The 19,753-nt window shown below is 43.8% G+C and overlaps 1 protein-coding gene and 1 long non-coding RNA gene across 6 annotated transcripts in view; one reads left to right on the forward strand and one right to left on the reverse strand.

The window, feature by feature from the left end:
• Window positions 1-6,608: 6,608 nt before the first annotated feature.
• LOC108584585 lies at window positions 6,609-10,177 on the reverse strand. Its single transcript, XR_001899821.3, has 3 exons — window positions 9,987-10,177; window positions 7,432-7,598; window positions 6,609-6,875 (listed from the first exon to the last, which is right to left on the reverse strand). It is a non-coding gene; the product is annotated as an uncharacterized LOC108584585 (long non-coding RNA).
• A 121-nt stretch (window positions 10,178-10,298) lies between these two features.
• Window positions 10,299-19,753, forward strand: part of SPINK8 (serine peptidase inhibitor Kazal type 8 (putative)) — a 38,838-nt gene continuing 29,383 nt past the window's right edge. For 3 of the 5 annotated variants that reach the window (XM_021934450.2, XM_021934451.2, XM_021934453.2), the window contains exons 1-2: window positions 10,299-10,404; window positions 18,774-18,895. The gene's annotated coding sequence lies outside the window, so the exon portion shown is untranslated. The remainder of the gene's footprint in view (window positions 10,405-18,773; window positions 18,896-19,753) is intronic. The other 2 variants (XM_021934454.2, XM_021934452.2) reach the window with 1 other exon arrangement.

Consider the following 19,753-nt stretch of genomic DNA (forward strand, 5'->3'; position numbering starts at 1 on the left):
TGGAAAGTAGAATTCAATTCTCTACACTTATTTATTGCATCTGAGGATATCTGCTTCCCATCACTCTGGAAATTGCTGGAAAGTTTCTCTTCTAATTACTTTTGACAGTCTCTTTGGGTATTTTCATTAACCACTAGTAGTTGTTTACAACAATTAATACCTTGGATGAAATGTTTTTAGAGAATTAGCATGATGTCCCTTTAGCCACTGTCATTACTGCTGCAGATGACATAATAATCACAGCTCTGGAAAGAAATGAGGTCAGAGGTTCCCAAAGTTCTAACCCAGAGTTTAGCTGCTCCTGACCACACAGAGAGAGACTGTCATCCCTGAGCCACAGTCCTAGCAGCAGACGTCAGTTAGATGAGTATTCATATATTTCAGGCAAGAGGAAATGTTGGAAGAGATGCCAACTTGGCTCTCCAGTGAAGACAAAGAGTTCTTTCCTGGAATTGCAGTTCTGATCAAGGCGCTTCCTCTTGATCAGCCTTAGCTATATCACTTCCTAAGTCTTCCAGCCAAAGTGCTGTCTGAATTTATCTACCTATTCTTGCTGATAAAAGTACTTTTATCATCTTAATCTGCAAAATAAACATTATAGCACACACATCTCAAGATATTTTAATACTGTCATGCACGGCATAACGTTTCAGTCCACAATGAACCACATATATGACAGTGGTCCCATAATATTATAATGGAGCTGAAAACTCCTTTTGCTAAGTGACATCTTAATGATGCTGACCCCATATAGGCCTAAGCTAATGTGCTTGTGTCTCAGTTTTGTTTTGTTTTTGTTTTTGTTTTTGTTTTTGTTTTGACACAGAGTTTAACTCTGTTGCCCAGGCTGGAGTGCAGTGGTGCGATCTCAGTTCTCCACAGCCTCCACCTCATGGGTTCAAACAATTCTCCTGCCTCAGCCTCCAGAGTAGCTGGGATTACAGGTACTCCTGCACCATGCCTGGCTGATTTTTGTATTTTTAGTAGAGATGGGGTTTCACCATGTTGGTCAGGCTGGTCTCAAATTCCTAACCTCAGGTGATCCGCCCACCTTGGCTTCCCAAAGTGCTGGGACTACAGGCGTGGGCCACTGTATCTGGTCTGGTGTCTTAGATTTTAACAAAAGTTTAGAAAGTGAAAAAAAAGAAAAAGAAAAAAAAGAAAAAAGCTTATATATAAGGATATCAAGAATATATTTTTGTACAGTCATATAATGTGTTTGTGTTTTAAGCTTTCTGTTACCTACAAGGTAGATGTCTTTTAAAAGTTTATAAAGTAAAAAGTTAAAGTAAGTTAAGGTTACTTTATCGTTGAAGAAAAAAACTTTTAAATTAGTGTAGCCTCAGTGTTCAGTGTTAAATTTACAAGAGTGTACAGTAATGTCCTCAGCCTTCACATTCAACCACCACTCACTCACTGACTCACCCAGAGCAACTTCCAGTCCTGCAAGCTCTATTCATGATAATTGCCCTATACAAGTGGTACCATTTTTGTCTTTTATACCATATTTATGGTATACCTTTTTTATGTTTAGATATGTTTAGGGTACAGAAATGCTTACCACATGTCACAATTGCCTACAGTACTCAGTACAGTAACATGCTATACAGGTTTGTAGTCTAAGAGCCATACACTATACCATAGTAGGCTGTACCATTTCGGGTTGTGTAAGTACACTCTATGATGTTCACACAACGATGAAATCGCCTAATGACGCATTTCTCAGAATGTATCCCCATCATTAAGCGATGCATGACTATAGTTAGATGAGATCATCAAAGCAATTATCGCATGAGTTATATTTAATACATGTTCATCTACCACCTTCCCTCTGGGCTCTGGCTGGATGAGCCTGATGTATTTTTTTCATTGAGAAAATGATTCACTTGAATGCTCATGAACAGGTTTACAGTCCCATTTGTATCGTCTTCAGTTAAGCATTAGTGGGCCTAAGAAAGCGTCCGTCAGTGTGGAGTCTGAGCCTATCACTGTATGTTGAATATCATGAAATCACTGGCTTAAAAGAAGAAAGCAGCGGCTTAAGAGAAGTTCTTAAGAGAAGAAAGCAAACTAAATACTTGCCAATAACATTGGAGTTACTGGATTTATTTTCATACAGAATATAAAGCTAAGACATTTCCCCTCATACTTGACTTTTATGATCACCTTTATCCCATCACACATCCAAAATGTGACCTTGTCATCTTCTCTAAGCTCTAAGAGACTCTAAAACATTGCAACATGAAAAGTGCCATGTTAGTAGTAATGCCAAAGTGGCAGTGCTGCGTTGCTTGTGCAAAAAAAATTGTCAAAGTTTGGAGAGTGAGAGTGTACATGGATTTTAGGGAGACTGTCTCCTCAATTTTTAATCAAGTCCAGAGGCCAATGGATGATAATAAATCCATCCAAGCTTCTTCTGAGCTGTATTTATACTGCATTGTGCTTTTCCTCTTAAGCAATCTACTCTTTTTAATAATCTCAGCTTATATCTGTGTTCAAAGACCTACTGTTTTAGAGAAGTACATGTTTTATATAACATGTAAGCATTGTATATAATTGACATATATGTATATATGATACATATAATATATATATATATCATTTTTTGAAGCACCTAAGCATTCCAAATCAATCCCTTTGGAAATTAAGCGTATATAGTGAGTCGTTATCTTTCACTTAATGATTATTGCCTATTTTGTTAGTCTTCAGCTTTTCTGTTTCAGATTCCTGCCCACTTTTATTGTTTGTTTACTTTCCTTAACTCCTTTTCTCTTATTTATTTGAGTGCTGTTATCCTGGCTTCTATCTTTATCATAGACCCTTCTGTAGATTTTAAAAATACTTTTTAAATACTATTTTCATTTGTCATTTTTCATTATTTAGTCTTTAATGTTAGTCAAGCATTGATTCACTGACGGAAAAAATCCTTCAATAGAAACATATAATCAAACATCACTCTTACCTTTATAAAAAAACAAAACTTCAAAGCCTGGCATGGTGGCTCATGCCTGTAATCCCAGGACTTTGAGAGGCCAAGGCGGGCAGATCACGAGGTCAGGAGTTTGAGACCAGCCTGACCAACTGGTAAAACCCTGTCTCTACTAAAAATGCAAAAATTAGCTGGGCATGGTGGCAGGTACCTGTAGACCCAGCTACTCGGGAGGCTGAGGCAGAAGAATTGCTTGCACCTGGGAGGCGGAGGTTACAGTGAGCTGAGATGGTGTCACTGCATTCTAGCCTGGGCAACAGAGCGAGACTCCATCTCAAAAAAATAAATAAATAAATAAAAACAAAACAAAAAACAAAACAAAACTTCATATTTCATCTCTACTATTACTATTCTGTGGCGCTCTAACTCCATTTGCTCACTTCTTTTCTCTCTCTCTCTCCCCTTCTTTCCCCACCTGCTCATCTGCTTATGTTTCTCTCTTTCTTTCTTTTCTTTCTTTCTCTCTCTCTCTCTTTCTCTCTTTCTTTCTTTCGTCTTACTCTGTCACCCAGGCTGGAGTGCAGTGGCGCATCTCGACTCACTGAAACCTCTGCCTCCCTGGTTCAAGCGATTCTCCTGCCCCAGCCTTTGGAGTAGCTAGGATTACAGGCACGTGCCACCATGCCTGGCTAATTTTTGTATTTTTAGTAGAGACGGGGTTTCACCATGTTGGTCAGGTTGGTCTCAAACTCCTGACCTCAGGTGATCCACCCTCCTCAGCCTCCCAAAGTGCTGAGATTACAGGCATGAGCCACCGCACCCAGCACGCTTGTCTTTAAATATCTTAAAAATATACTGGCTTTCTATAATATGGCAAAATCTAGGTTGCTTGATTCCATGCCTTTGTGTTCTATGTCTCAAACTTAAATGATTTTCTAATTCGGACTCTCTTGTCATATTAAATATTCCATTATATGTGTACTTTGAAACTGGGATAATTTTCTTTTCATAAATGCACACATTTAGCATTTTATATCTTACCACTTTCTGAGAACTTGGAATGGAATATTCTGCAGTATGGGTTAGATTTGGAAAGGGCTCAGATATTCTCAACCTTTCTGTCCCTAACTACTTAGATTTCATTTAGGATAATCTTCTAAGAATACCCATTTGCTGTTTAACACTGACTCTAATTAAAGTTGATTTTTAAAGTGTTTTATTTTATTTTATTTGGAGATGGAGTCTTGCTCTGTCACCCATGCTAGAGTGCAGTGGCACCATCTTGGCTCACTGCAAACTCTGCCTCCTGTGCTCAAGCAGTTCTCCTGCCTCAGCCTCCTGCGTAGTGGGATTACAGGCCCACGCCACCATGCCCGGCTAATTTTCATATTTTTAGTAGAAACAGGGTTTCACCATGTTGGCCAGACTGGTCTTGAACTCCTGACCTCAAGTGATCCGCCCACCTTGGCCTCCCAAAGTGCTGGGATTACAGGCGTGAGCCACCACACCCAGTCAAAGTGTTTTAGAATTCTAAATGTTCCTGTGCCATCTTCCATAAAATGTTATTTCACATACAAATACTACGAACAATATTAAAAATTTTCTATTTATGTGTGACCATGTAGTCCTCTACCAACGTCCTATTTCTTTTGAGAGAGTCTCATACTGTTGCCCAGGCTGGAGTGTAGTGGCACCATCTTGGCTCACTGCAACCTCCATCTCCTGGGTTCAAGCAATTCTCCTGCCTCAGCCTCCCAAGTAGCTGAGATTACAGGCGTGTGCCACCATGCCCAGCTAATTTTTGTAATTTTAGTAGAGATGGGGTTTCACCATATTAGCCAAGCTGATATTGAACTCCTGGCCTCAAGTGATGTCCCCGACTTGGCCTCCCAAAGTGCTGGGATTATAAGCATAAGCCACTGTGCCCGGCCTAACGTCCGATTTCTAAGAGATGAATTCAGAGTTTTCCCTGGAGAGTCTAAGTATTAGCACAGAGATGATTCTTAACCACATCTGTTTAGGTGAAATTCTGAAGCGTGGCCCGCACTATCTTAAGTCCTAACCTGGAGGTGCCTACCATGCCAAATGAAGATAAATTAAGATTTTTCTACGATTCATTGAAAGCTGTCCACCTGTAAGGGAAAATTAGTCTTTTTTTTTTTTTTTTTGAGACGGAGTCTCGCTCTGTCGCCCAGGCTGGAGTGCAGTGGCCGGATCTCAGCTCACTGCAAGCTCCGCCTCCCGGGTTTATGCCATTCTCCTGCCTCAGCCTCCTGAGTAGCTGGGACTACAGGCGCCCGCCACCTCACCCGGCTAGTTTTTTTGTATTTTTTAGTAGAGATGGGGTTTCACCGTGTTAGCCAGGATGGTCTCGATCTCCTGACCTCGTGATCCGCCTGTCTCGGCCTCCCAAAGGAAAATTAGTCTTAATATTTTCTTTCCAGTGCCCCATCAGTAGAGCCTCACTTTGTTTTTATGTGTCAAATGACTGGTTTGGATTAGATTTCAGCAACCTTCAGGGTCTGACATTCTCGATTCTCAGTGATTAGTACTTGGGGAATTTAAAGTGATTGTTTAAAATATTAAATTTTAGTAATAATTTCATGCATCATGTTAAATATTATTAAAATATATGTATGCATACAAAATATATGTACTTTGCATGCATATATTTTGTATACATACATATATTTTAATAAAATTTAACATGAATATATATATATAATTTTTGAGACAAGGTCATTCTCTGACACCCAGGCTGGAGTGCAGTGGTGTGAGCTCAGCTCACTGCAGCCTCAAACTTGTGGGCTCAAGCAATCCTCCAACCTCAGCCTCCCTGAGTAGCTGGGACTACAAGCACACGCCACCACACCTGGCTAATTTTTTAATTTTTTTGTAGAGACAGGGGTATTATTATGTTGCCGAGGCTGGTCTTGAACTCCTGGCCTCAAGTGATCTTCCTGTCTTGGCCTCCCAAAGCCCTGGGATTACAAGCACGAGCCACTGTGCCTGGCTTAAAAAATATTTAAATATATATGATACATATAAACATTTATGATACTGTGCCCATTCCAGAGTAGGCACTGAATAAATGTTTTCTTCAACTCTCTATATACTGCCTTTGTTATTATAATTATTATTATTATTTGTAATTTAATAAGCTAAGTAAGCTCTTGACTATATCATTCATTTGGAAAACCAGTCAGGCAGCACTGACTAAATTGCCTGTAAACTGAGGCAAGCATTGTCTTTCTGGGCTTCTACCTGCTTGCCTGTTTCATTGGATATCCAGATAAAAGCGAAACTGTGCTAAGAACTTTTCTTAAAAGGACCTTACCTGGTTTTGAGGAATCCACAAGGATTCAACAAAGCACAAGTAAAATATGTGCTGAGTTGGGTAAGGATGCACACAAATTTGAACATGTTTCAGAAGGGTAAGAATTAGGGCATGAATCCTCTACCATTGCCACAGTTCACCTATAGGTCACCAAACTTTTGGTGTCCTAATTTCAAACCTCAAGAGAAGATGCCCAGTAACAACAGAGTTTACTCCTTTCCAGAGCTTACCTTTCATCTAAAGGTGGAAATAATCACTCGATGAATGAATGCATTCCAGATAACATTTTTGATGGAGATCATGAAATGGAGATGTATAAAGCAAGACAAGGGAATCAAATAATGGAATAAAATATGTATTAAGTCAGGGAGAGTTTCACTGAAGAGGTTAACTCAGCAGAGAACACTTCTTACTTCTTCATGTGATGATCTGTCCTGGAGAATGGTCCATGTGTGGTTAGGAACATGTATTCTGCAGTTGTTGAATGGAATATTCTATAAATGTCTGTTAGGTCCATTTGGTCTATGGTGTAGTTTCAGCCCAGTGTTTCTTTGTTGACTTTCTGTCTGGATATTTCAACTGTTGTGGTTGAGGAAGTGGGCTGGCTATCTGCCATGGGCAAGAAGACTAGGTGAGTGCCTGTGACAGATGCTCTCTGGTGGTTCAGGGCCACCTCCAGACCAGCTGTCAATCCTGGAGTGGGTGCTTGGGGCCCAATGGCTGCAGGGGCCTCCCTGCAGTGTAGGTCAGCCAGTGTCCCTGGGTGATAGGGTGCCTTGTGGGTTTGGGCTCAGGATCCCAGTCATTCCTTTGGACCTACACTCCAGGCATCCAGGGTTTTGGTGTTGTAGGTACCCATGTGAATTCAGTGGAATTATGGCAGGACCTCAGGGATGGAGGGGTTTTGCGGCTACCGGTCCCCAGGTAGGCCTCACTACAGATATGGGTCCTCTTTCAAGATGGCCCCATGCTAGCCGTTAAGGTCATGAGGATTGAGGATGTCAAGGGGGTTCCTGCTTTGGGATAATGTAGCCAGGCAGACTCCTGGCAACTGTTCACATTGAACTCTGCTCCGTGAGGACAGGGGCAGTTGGGGGATGCTCCTGTAGCAATGACTTCTGGCATCTGTGGTGGTGTTGGGGACAGCCAAGGGTCTTCAGCTTACCTTTTTCCTGGAAGAAGTCCTCCCTGGATCCCGTCCAATCCTGGCAGGGGAGACAGTGTGCAGAGGCAGATGCCTCACTCCCCACCCTATGGCACTATCCTGGGCTCCTGTGCTCTGCGAGAGTTTTGCTCTTCTCCTCGTGCTCTCCCTTGCACTTCTCAGCCACTCTAGACAAAATATAGTTGGTTATTTATTGTTTTGCTTCCTTTTTTGGGGCGGGAAGTAGGGGAGGAACAAGAGCCAGGCAACTCTAGTGTAAGCCATCTTGCTGACCTCACTCGCCTATCACAATGTTATTTCTGGTATAAAATTTGGAAGAACTTTCAAGACTTAAGTGACACTGCTATATAAAACTCTTTCAATTCTCATCTACTTACTTATTGTAAACATGATTTTTCAGTGTCCGGAAAACAAAGAATAAATGTAGAACTGATGTTGAATCCTGAGTCATTCTAGCAACAAGTAATATTCAAGGGTAGATATTTAAACTTACTGAAAGGCATTAGCAAGCATCAACCATGTATTAGTCTGTTCTGGCACTGCTTTAAAGAAATATGTGCGGCCGGGCACGATGACTCACGCCTGTAATCCCAGCTTTTGGGAGGCCAAGTGGGTAGATCCCTTGAGGTCAGGAGTTCAAGACCAGCTTGGCCAACATGGTGAAATGCTGTCTCTACTAAAAATACAAAAATTTGCTGGGTGTTGTGGTGCATGCCTGTAATCCCAGCTACTTGGGAGGCCGAGGCACGAGAATCACTTGAACCCAGGAGGTAGCAGTGGCACTGAGCCAAGATTACGCCACTACACTCCAGCTTGGGTGACACGGTGAGACTCCGTCTCAAGAAAATAGAAAGAAAGAAAGGAAGAAAGAAAGGAAGGGAGGGAGGGAGGGAGGAAGGAAGGAAGGAAGGAAGGAAGGAAGGAAGGAAGGAAGGAAGGAAGGAAGGAAGGAAGGAAGGAAGGAAGGAGGCCGAACGCGGTGGCTCAAGCCTGTAATCCCAGCACTTTGGGAGGCCAAGACGGGCGGATCACAAGGTCAGGAGATCGAGACCATTCTGGCTAACACGGTGAAACCCCGTCTCTACTAAAAAATACAAAAAACTAGCCGGGCGAGGTGGCGGGCGCCTGTAGTCCCAGCTACTCGGGAGGCTGAGGCAGGAGAATGGCGTAAACCTGGGAGACGGAGCTTGCAGTGAGCTGAGATCCAGCCACTGCACTCCAGCCTGGGTGACAGAGCAAGACTCCGTCTCAAAAAAAAAAAAAAAAGAAAGAAAGAAAGAAAGAAAGAAATACGTGAAACTAGGTAATTTGTAAAGAGAAGAGGTTTAATTGGCTCATGGTTCCACAGGCTGTATAGACTTCTACGTTTGGGGAGGCCTCAGGAAACTTACAATCATGGCAGAAGGCAAAGCAGGAAGGAGGCATCTTACATGGCCAGAGCAGGAGGAAGAGAGAGAATGGGGAGGTGAAACACACCTTTAAACAACCAGTTATTGCAAGAACTTGCTATGAGGAGAACAGCATCAAGGGAGATGGTGTTAAACCATGAGAAACCACCACCATGATCTAATCACCTCCCACCAGGCCCCACCTCCAACACTGGGGATTACAATGTGACATGAGATTTGGTGGGGACACAGATCCAAACCAAATTAATCCATCACATTAAGAAATGTATAATTAGGCTGGGTACAGTTGCTCATGCCTGTAATCCCAGCACTTTGGGAGGCTAAGGCAGGTGGATCACGAGGTCAGGAGTTCGAGACCAACCTGGTCAACATGGTGAAACCCTGTCTCTACTAAAAATACAAAAATTAGCTGGGCACGGTGGCATGCGCCTGTAATCCAGCCACTCAGGAGGCTGAGGCAGGAGAATCACTTGAATCCGGGAGGCGGAGGTTGCAATAAGCCAAGATTGCACCACTGCACTCCAGCCTTGGGGACAGAGTGAGACTCTGTCTCAAAAAAAAAGAAATGTACCTCTATATTAAATAACTATCGAATTTCATAGTATCCCTATGTTTTGATCAACATGTACTACTAACTGTGATAATAACTCAGTTTAAGAGAAACAGATTAAAACTTTATATCCTATCATCCCAGGAAATTTGAAAAATCCATTTATTTGCATATTTCTGCTGATGAAAAGTAGAAAAGCCTGATCAGTAATGCACCATCAAGCACAACATTGAAATAAAAGTTATGTGGAGAAAGCAGAATGAAACGTTCATTAAAGGAGAAAAAGAAATGACGTAAATTTCTAACTGAGTTCATCTATGTGGTTTTCAGATATACAATGTGAAATCAAATTGCCATAGAATGTAAATTCCATGGGATATATCTAAAATAATGATTTTTTAAAAAAATAGTAATATTTAAACTAGGCCAGTAATTGAGTTATTTGTAACTATTTAAACTTTTTTTTTTAAAGACAGTTTTACAGGCTTTGGGTCCCCTCCCTTTGTATAGGAGCTCTGTTTTCACTCTATTAAATCTTGCAACTGCACACTCTTCTGGCCTGTGTTTGTTCCAGCTCGAACTGAGCTTTCACTCACTGTCCACCACTGCTGAAAGCCACCATCGTAGACCCGCCATTGCCTTCCACCCCTCCAGATTGGGCAGGGTGTCCGCTATGCTTCTGATCCAGCAAGGCGCCCATTGCCGCTCCCAGTCAGGCTAGAGGCTTGCCATTGTTCCTGCGCAGCTAAGTGCCTGGGTTCATCCTAATCGAACTGAACACTAGTTGCTGGGTTCCAGGGTTCTCTTCTGTGACCCACGGCTTCTAGTAGAGCTATAACACTCACCACATAGCCCAAGGTTCCATTCCTTGGAATCCATGAGGCCAAGAACCCCAGGTCAGAGAACAAAAGGCTTGTCGCCATCTTGGGAGTGGCCAGCCACCATCTTGGGAGCTCTAAGAACAAAGACCTGCCTGGTAACATCTGGTGGCCTGTATGGGGATTCTCCAAAGTGGTTAGTAATATTGGACCACTTTTGCTTGCTATCCTGTCCCATCCTTCCTTAGAATCAGAGGAAATACCGGGCATCTGTCAGCCATTTAAAAATGATTAGCATAGCCACCGGACTTAAGACTCAACTGTGAGGCTTTCAGGGAAAAGGCTTTCTGACAACCCCCAACCCTTCTGGGTTGGGAGCATTGGTCTGCCTGGAACCAGCTTCTGCTTTCACAATTTCCTGGGGGATACCAAGGGCCGACTAGAGGCAGAAAGCTGTCACCTTGAACTCCCGGCATTGGCCCGTCAAGATCATGGTGCAGCCAGAAGTCTCTACTCAACAGTCGCCCATGCGTGTGCCCTACCTCTCCTTCTGACCCATACCTCCTGGGTCCTGACCATGACTTTCTTGAAAGTGTAGCCTCCAAAATTCTCCTTACCTCTGAATCTACTTCCTCCAATCCCTGCCTCCTAGGTACTAATGCTTCAGACTTTCATTTCCTCTCCCAAGTATTAGAGCAAGTTGTATCTCCAAAGGGATCTAAGGAAGCTCTATGCTGTGGCCTTAGGTACCTAGGCTATGAACCCAGGGAGTCTTGCCCTTGGTGTCCCTCCCAATTTAGGCATACAGCTATTGACATGGGCAGTTATGTGGGACCCGTTCCCCACCACCCTTGCCAGGGCCTCAAGTTTGTAAATGGCTAGGAGGATTGCTCTCCCATTGTGTAAGATGCTCTCCTCCCCTAGTTTCTACCCAGCTTAATCCTCGCTGCAATACAATCTCCAAGCCTTGGCTCCTTGGCCAGGACCTTAGAACTGATAACCCAGTATTTTAACAACTGGAACTGGGTCTACAACAACAAAATAGATCAGGATGAAAACGAATTGAGTAAATTAAAGGGAGGCACATGTTCCTACAGTAGCAAATGGGGGCAACGAGCAAACATCCTTCTGCTGTGTTTCCAAAATCCACCTAAAAAAAGAAAGAAAGAGAGAGGAAGAGACAGAAAGTCAAAGAGAGAGAGAAAGAAAAACGGGAAAGAGAGAGGTAGTAAAGAAAAAACAGTGTACCCTATTCATTTAAAAGCCAAGGTAAATTTAAACCTATAATTGATAATTAAAGATCTTCTCTATGACCCTATAGCACTCCAATACTACTTTGTTGTCAGTGTAAACAAGGGCGGAGCCCAAAAACACTGAGACCACTAACAACCCGTAGCCTTCCTATCAAAAATCCTTAACCGAGTAACCTGCGGATGGCCCAAATGCATTCAATCTGTAGCAGCAACTGCTTTGCTAACAGAAGAAAGTAGAAAAATAACCTTTAGAGGAAACCTCATTGTGAACACACCTCACCAGTTCAGAACAATCCTAAGTTTAAAAAAAAAAAAAAAGTAGCTTACTAACCCAAAAATCTTGAAGTATGGGGCTACTCTGTTAGAAAAAGGTGATTTAACACTAACCACTGATAATTCCCTTAACCCAGCAGATTTCCTAACAGGGGATTTAAATCTTAATCACCATATAAATGTCCAACCAGACCTAGGAGGAACTCCCTTCAGGACAGGACGATAGATGGTTCCTCCCAGGTGATTGAGGAAAAAACTGTTTTAATTTAAATTAATTTGGCACCAACTGTTTTGATTTAATTTAATGTAACTTAATTTAGGAGAGCTAAGTAATTAAACATGAGGCCAAAGTACATAAGAAAGTGGCAGTCTTTTATTGCAAATATGCATACACTCTCGGACGAGGTTCTCTGGTCCTCAGGTGTGGGGGGCCAGGGAAGTCGCGCTGGCGCTCTCGGGTGATGTTCTCCGGTCCACAAATGCGGGGGCCGAAGAAGTCACACTGGCTCCTGCCAGTGGCAGACTTTTATGCATTGGTACTGGAAGGGGGAGGGCAGTGGGCAGGATAAGGGCGTGATAGGGGCATCTCCGTAGGCGTGGCCGGGTAAGTTTCTATCTCTTCGGATTGACATCACCTGGAGCATGCTCGGTTGATCTGCATCTTCCCGCGCGCGGGAAAGTTGGTGAGGAAGAACCCGGAAGCAACATGGATTATGCCTTCTTGTTCACCTTCCTCCATCTTGTCCTTTCTCCTTCACCCAAACAAAAACCACAGTGGGTATTCAGTAATTGATAAGGAGACTCTTGTGGAAGCAGAGTTAGAATTACCTAATAATTGCTCTGCTCAAACATGCGAGCTGTTCGCACTCAGCCAAGCCTTAAAGTACTTACAAAACCAGCAAGCCCATCTTTTCCTCCTCGCTCTCTTTCTCATAGGAAAAAGGCACATAGGATAAACAGGATCCATCTCTCATGTTTCATACCCAAAAGGACTTAATCCGGAGCAACAAAAAGCTTAAGATCAATAATTAAGGCATATTCCTACAAAGGAAAAGAAAGAAAGGCCCTAGTGGGCAAAAACTCTATCTCAATCCTGACTCAAAATGTTACCTACACCCTCTCTGAAACAAATTTGCATAAGAACTGTTGTTTATGAAAATGCATCTTGGCAAGGCGCAGTGGTTCACACTGTAATCCCAACACTTTGGGAGGCCAAGGCGGGTAGATCACGAGGTCAGGAGATCAAGACCATCCCGGCTAACATGGTGAAACTCCACCTCTACTAAAAATACAAAAAATTAGCTAGTCATGGTGGCGGGTGCCTGTAGTTCCAGCTACTCGGGAGGCTGAGGCAGGAGAATGGTGTGAACCCAGGAGGCAGAGCTTGCAGTGAGCCAAGATCGCGCTACTGCACCCCAGCCTAGGCAACAGAGCAAGACTCCATCTCAACAACAACAACAACAAAAAATGCATCTTGATGGGGCAACTGGGTTGTTATGAAATACTCAGAAACCCAGCCGAGCTCTAGAACTCTCCCCTGAGTGCAAACGAAATGTTGGGCAGCTTGGTAAAGGACCACTAGAATCCAGCAGCCCGGACCCCTTTCTTTGTGGTCCAGAAAGGCAGGAAAACAGGTGCAGGACTGCTACATTGGTGAGTGTAACTAATCCAGTAAGCAGAGGTCCGTGGGTGGTTACGCACCCTGGAAAGGAATAAGCATTAGGATAATAGATGATGCTCTAGGACTAATGCTCATCGGAAAATGACCAGGGGTGCTGGCATCCCTATGTTCTTTTTAAACATTCCCCGCCAGGCAAAAACGCCCATAAGATGTATTCTGGAGAATTAGGACCAATTTAACCCTCAGACACTAAGAAAGAAACGACTTATATTCTTCTGCAGTACCCCTGGCCACAATATCCTCTTCAAGAGGGAGAAACCTGCCCTCCAAGGGAAGTATAAATTATAACACCATCTTTTTTTTTTTTTTTTTTTTGAGTTGGAGTCTTGCTCTGTCGCCCAGGCTGGAGTGCAGTGGCGCGATCTCAGCTCACTGCACGTTCCGCCTCCCGGGTTCGCCATTCTCCTGCCTCAGCCTCCCGAGTAGCTGGGACTACAGGCGCCCGCCACCACGCCTGGCTAATTTTTTGTATTTTTAGTAGAGATGGGGTTTCACCGTGTTAGCCAAGATGGTCTCGATCTCCTGACCTCACGATCCGCCCACCTCAGCCTCCCAAAGTTCTGATATTACAGGTGTGAGCCCCTGCGCCCGGCCTATAACATCATCTTACAGCTAGACCTCTTTTGTAGAAAATAGGGCAAATGGAATGAAGTGCCATATGTGCAAACTTTCTTTTCATTAAGAGACAACTTGCGATTATGTTAAAAGTGTAATTTATGCCCTACGGGAAGCCCTCAGAGTCTACCTCCCTGCCCCAGCGTTCCCCCAACTCCTTCTCCAACTAATAAGGACCCCCCTCCAACCCAAACAGTCCAAAAGGAGATAGAGAAAGGGGTAAACAATGAACCAAAGAGTGCCAGTATTCCCCGATTATGCCCCCTCCAAGTGGTGCGAGGAGGAGAATTTGGCCCAGCCAGAGTGCATGTACCTTTTTCCCTCTTGGACTTGAAGCAAATTAAAATAGACCTAAGTAAATTCTCAGATAACCCTGATGGCTATATTGATGTTTTACAAGGGTTAGGATAATCCTTTGATCTGACATGGAGAGATATAATGTTACTGCTAAAACAGACACTAACCCCAAATGAGAGAAGTGCCGCCATAACTGCAGCCTGAGAGTTTGGCGATCTCTGGTATCTCAGTCAGGTCAGTTATAGGATGACAACAGAGGAAAAAGAACAATTTCCCAAGGGGCAGCAGGCAGTTCCCAGTGTAGACCCTCATTAGGATGCAGAATCAGAACGTGGAGATTGGTGCCGCAGACATTAACTAACTTGCGCGCTAGAAAAACTAGGAAGAACCTATAAATTATTCAATGATGTCCACTATAACACAGGGAAAGGAAGAAAATTCTACTGCCTTTCTGGAGAGACTAAGGGAGGCATTGAGGAAGCATACCTCCCTGTCACCTGACTCTATTGAAGGTCAACTAATCTTAAAGGATAAGTTTATCACTCAGTCAGCTACAGACGTTAGAAAAAAACTTCAAAAGTCCACCTTAGGCCTGGAGCAAAACTTAGAACCCTAATGAACTTGGCAACTTAGGTTTTTTTTAAAATAGAGATCAGGAGGAGCAGACAGAATGGGACAAACGGGATAAAAAGAAGGCCACCGCTTTATTCTTGGCCCTCAGGCAAGCGGACTTTGGAGGCTCTGGAAAAGGGAAAGACTGGGCAAATCGAATGCCTAATAGGGCTTGCTTCCAGTGTGGTCTACAACGACACTTTAAAAAGATTGTCCAAATAGAAATAAGCCGCCCCCTCATCCATGCCCCTTATGTCAAGGGAATCACTGGAAGGCCCACTGCCCCAGGAGACGAAGGTCCTCTGAGTCAGAAGCCACTAACCAGATGATCCAAGAGCAGGACTGAGGGTGCCCAGGGTAAGCGCCAGCCCATGCCATCACCCTCACAGAGCCCCAGGTATGCTTGACCATTGAGGGCCAGGAGGTTAACTGTCTCCTGGACACTGGCACGGCCTTCTCAGTCTTACTCTCCTGTCCCGGATAACTGTCCTCCAGATCTGTCACTATCCGAGGGGTCCTAGGACAGGCAGTCACTAGACACTTCTCCCAGCCACTAAGTGGTGACTAGGGAACTTTACTCCTTTCACATGCCTTTCTAATTATGCCTGAAAGCCCCACTTCCTTGTTAGGGAGAGACATTCCAGCAAAAGCAGGGGCCATTATACACTAGAATTAGGAGAAGGAAAAAGGGTAAATACAGACTCTAAGTACGCTTACCTAGTCCTCCATGCCCACGCAGCAATATGGAGAGAAAGGGAATTCCCAACTTCCGAGGGAACACCTATCAAACATCAGGAAGCCATTAGGAGATTATTATTGGCTGTACAGAAATCTAAAGAGGTGGCAGTCTTACACTGCCGGGGTCATCAGAAAGGAAAAGAAGGGGAAATAGAAGGGAACTGCCAAGCAGATATTGAAGCCAAAAGAGCCACAAGGCAGGACCTTCCACTAGAAATGCTTATAGAAGGACCCCTAGTATAGGGTAATACCCTCCATGCCGCTGTAATACTAGTAGCTCCCCTTACCAAGAGCTTCTGTGGAGAATGCGGCTTCCCAGAAATATTGAAGCCTCATTGTATAGGAGTTTTTCTAAAGGAAACCCCACTTTCATCCCCACACTCATATGCCCCTGCACTTCAGGCCATACATTTCAATCCCTGTATCTTTAACCTCCTTGTTAAGTTTGTCTCTTCCAGAACCAAAGCTGTAAAACTACAAATGGGCCGGGCACGGTGGCTCAAGCCTGTAATCCCAGCACTTTGGGAGGCCGAGACGGGCGGATCACGAGGTCAGGAGATCGAGACCATCCTGGCTAACACGGTGAAACCTCGTCTCTACTAAAAATACAAAAAAAAAAAACTAGCCGGGCGAGGTGGCGGGCGCCTGTAGTCTCAGCTACTCGGGAGGCTGAGGCCGGAGAATGGCGTAAACCCAGGAGGCGGAGCTTGCAGTGAGCTGAGATCCGGCCACTGCACTCCAGCCTGGGTGACAGAGCGAGACTCTGTCTCAAAAAAAAAAAAAAAAAAAAAAAAAAACTACAAATGGTTCTTCAAATAGAGCCCCAGATGCAGTCCATGACTAAGACCTACTGCGTACCCCTGGACCAGCCTGCTAGCCTATGCTCTGATGTTGATGACACAGAAGCCACCCCTCCAGAGGAAATCTCAACTGCACGACCCCTGCTACACCCGAATTCAGCAGGAAGCAGTTAGAGCAGTTGTCAGCCAACCTCCCAAACAGCACTTGGGTTTTCCTGTTGAGAGGGGGAACTGAGAGACAGGACTAGCTGGATTTGCTAGGTTGGCAAAGAATTCCTAAGCCTAGCTGGGGAAGGTGACTGCACCCACCTTTAAACACAGGGCTTGTAACTCAGCTCAAGCCCAACCAATCAGGTAGTAAAGAGGGCTCACTAAAATATAAATTAGGCTAAAGGCAGGAGGTAAAGAAATAGTCTAATCATATATCACCTGAGAACACAGGGGGAGGGACAATGATCGGGATATAAACCCAGGCATTCCAGCAGGGAGTGGCAACCTCCTTTGGGTCCCCTCCCTTTGTATGGGAGCTCTGTTTCCACTCTATTAAATCTTGCAACTGCACACACATACACACAAAAAAGACAGTTTTGCTCTGTCACCCAGGCTAGAGTGCAGTGATGCGATCTCAGCTTACTGCAACCTCCGCCTCTTAGGTTCAAGCCATTCTCGTGCCTCAGCCTCATGAGTAGCTGGGATTACAGGCACATGCCACCATGCCCAGTTTTTTATTTTTTGCATTTTTAGTAGAGACAGGGTCTCACCATGTTGGCCAAGCTGGTCTCGAACTCCTGGCCTCAAGTGATCCGCCTGCCTCAGCCTCCCAAAGTGCTGAGATTACAAGCTTGAGCCACGGTACTCAGCCTATTAAAATTTCTGATGAAAAATTTTACATGTCACTTAAAAAAAAAATATATATATATGTTTTAATTTAATGTAATGTAACTTAATTTAGGAGAGCTAAGTAATTAAACATGAGGCCAAAGTACATAAGAAAGTGGCAGTCTTTTATTGCAAATATGCATACACTCTCAGACGAGGTTCTCTGGTCCTCAGGTGTGGGGGGCCAGGGAAGTCGCGCTGGCGCTCTCGGGTGATGTTCTCCGGTCCACAAATGCGGGGGGCCGAAGAAGTCACGCTGGCTCCTGCCGGCGGTGGACTTTTATGCCTGGGAGCTGGAAGGGGAGGAGTTTGGGGCGTGTATGTAGGAGTGGCTTCTTGAATTTCGGTGTCCCCGGCTTGACGTCATTCTGCGCATGTTCAGTTGATTTGGTTCTTTTCCCGGGCGCGGGAAAATCTGTGATGAAGAACCCGGAAACAATGGGGACTGCTCCATCTTGTTCACCTTCCTCCATCTTGTCCCTTTTCCCTCACCCAAACAATATATATATATATGTAAAAGCAGGCACCAAATTTAGAGGGATTAAAAGCAAAAATTTTGAAGACCACCATGGTAGACACTGTGGTTGATCAGAGCAGTGCTGAGAAAATACACTTGACCCCCAAGAACTATGTGGCATGTCCCCAGTTAAGGCCATTCATTTAGGACTTAGACCTAAGGAATTTATGATACCCAATAGCTTCTGAACTTCCACTTTAAAAAATGTTAGCGTTTTGAGAAATTTTTATTCAAATGGTCAAACAGCCTATCATTTAAGGGAATGAGCGCTCTATCTCCAGATTTCTCAACTCTGCTAAATAAGAATGAACTTGGAGGATTCCATATAAGGTAATTTTCTACTTTAAAACCCTGTGAATCAGGCCAGATCAGTGGCTCACACCTGTAATCTCAATGCTTTGGGAGGCCAAGCAAGACGGTCACTTGAGGCTAGGAGTTCAAGGCTGCAGTGAGCTGTGATCATGCCACTGTACTTCAGCCTGGGCAACAGAGCAAGACCTTGTCTCTAAAGAAATAAAAATAAATAGAACTTCTATGAGACAATACAGAAATAATCAAAAGTAGATGTTTCAATAAAGTGAATACTTTTGACTTGATAAAATAACTGCACATGCAGATGTGGTAATTTATAGTATTGTGTCAATATCTGAAGCCATCTTGAATGTAATAATTATAATGCAGGAATTCAAAAATTGTGTATGACATCTATCTAAAATGGTGGGTTCAGCTTTGGCAAGAACAGCTAGATTTTGGCGTAGTACTGGACAGTACATACCAGCCTCAGAAATTTGAAATATGAACTCACAAGATTTAGGCATTATAGAATTTAGAGTTGAAAGAAATAGATTTGAATCATATCTATACTTCCTAATTTCAAAGCTCACTCTCTTCTACTGCCAGGCATTGGAACCTTGAAAAGACAAATAAGCTTTGCCTCCCTTCCTTGTTCATTATGAACAAACTATCAACAAAAACCATCCTGTTCAGCCAGTTTCTCAGAGCAACCATGGGAGTCACAGCAGGTAAAGTGGACTTCTAAATTTGCAAACTTTAAAGGGTTGTATTATTTATTACTTGTTTTTTTCTCAGGGGAGGTCTTGGGTAGAAATTACCTAGATATAGAATGAAAAATGTTTGCCTGGAAAATGTGTAGGATGAAGAAAATAGAAGCTACACCAAAGTAACAACACTAGGGAAGATTACAAGTATAAGAGTGAGGTTTTGGTGTTTTGTCCCTTCCTGTTTCTTACTGTCTGTTGACTTACACATGTTGTTGAGTGACTGCCCTTCAGAGATGGGGTCCTACTATGTTGCCCAGGCCGGTCTCGAACTCCTGGGCTCAAGTGATCCTCCTGCCTTGGCCTCCCAAAATGCTGGGATTTCAGGCATGAGCCACCATGCCCAGCTACTTTTTTTTTTTGAGACGGTGTCTCGCTGTCACCCAGGCTGGAGTGCAGTGGCGCAATCTCAGCTCACTGCAAACTCTGCCTGTGGGTTCACGCCATTCTTCTGCCTCAGCCTCCTGAGTAGCTGGGACTACAGTCACCCGCCACCACACCCAGCTAACTTTTTGTATTTTTAGTAGAGACAGGGTTTCACCGTGTTAGCCAGGATGGTCTCGATCTCCTGACCTCGTGATCCACTCACCTCAGCCTCCCAAAGGTCTGGGATTACAGGCATGAGTCACCACGCCTGGTACACCCGGCTACTTTTAAATATTTTATTGAAAAACTCTAGGTGTTTATTCTTTCCCTTGCAAGTATTCTTTACTAACTCTTTTTCTGGCATCTTCTAAAATTCTTTTTTTAACTTTTTTTTCCCAAATGTCCAATGATTTTAGGGAAATGAATTAAACAATTGAGTTGCATCAGACACAATTC

This window comes from Papio anubis, chromosome 2 (genome assembly GCF_008728515.1).
Source record: "Papio anubis isolate 15944 chromosome 2, Panubis1.0, whole genome shotgun sequence".
In the NCBI taxonomy this organism is placed as follows: Eukaryota; Metazoa; Chordata; class Mammalia; order Primates; family Cercopithecidae; genus Papio; species Papio anubis.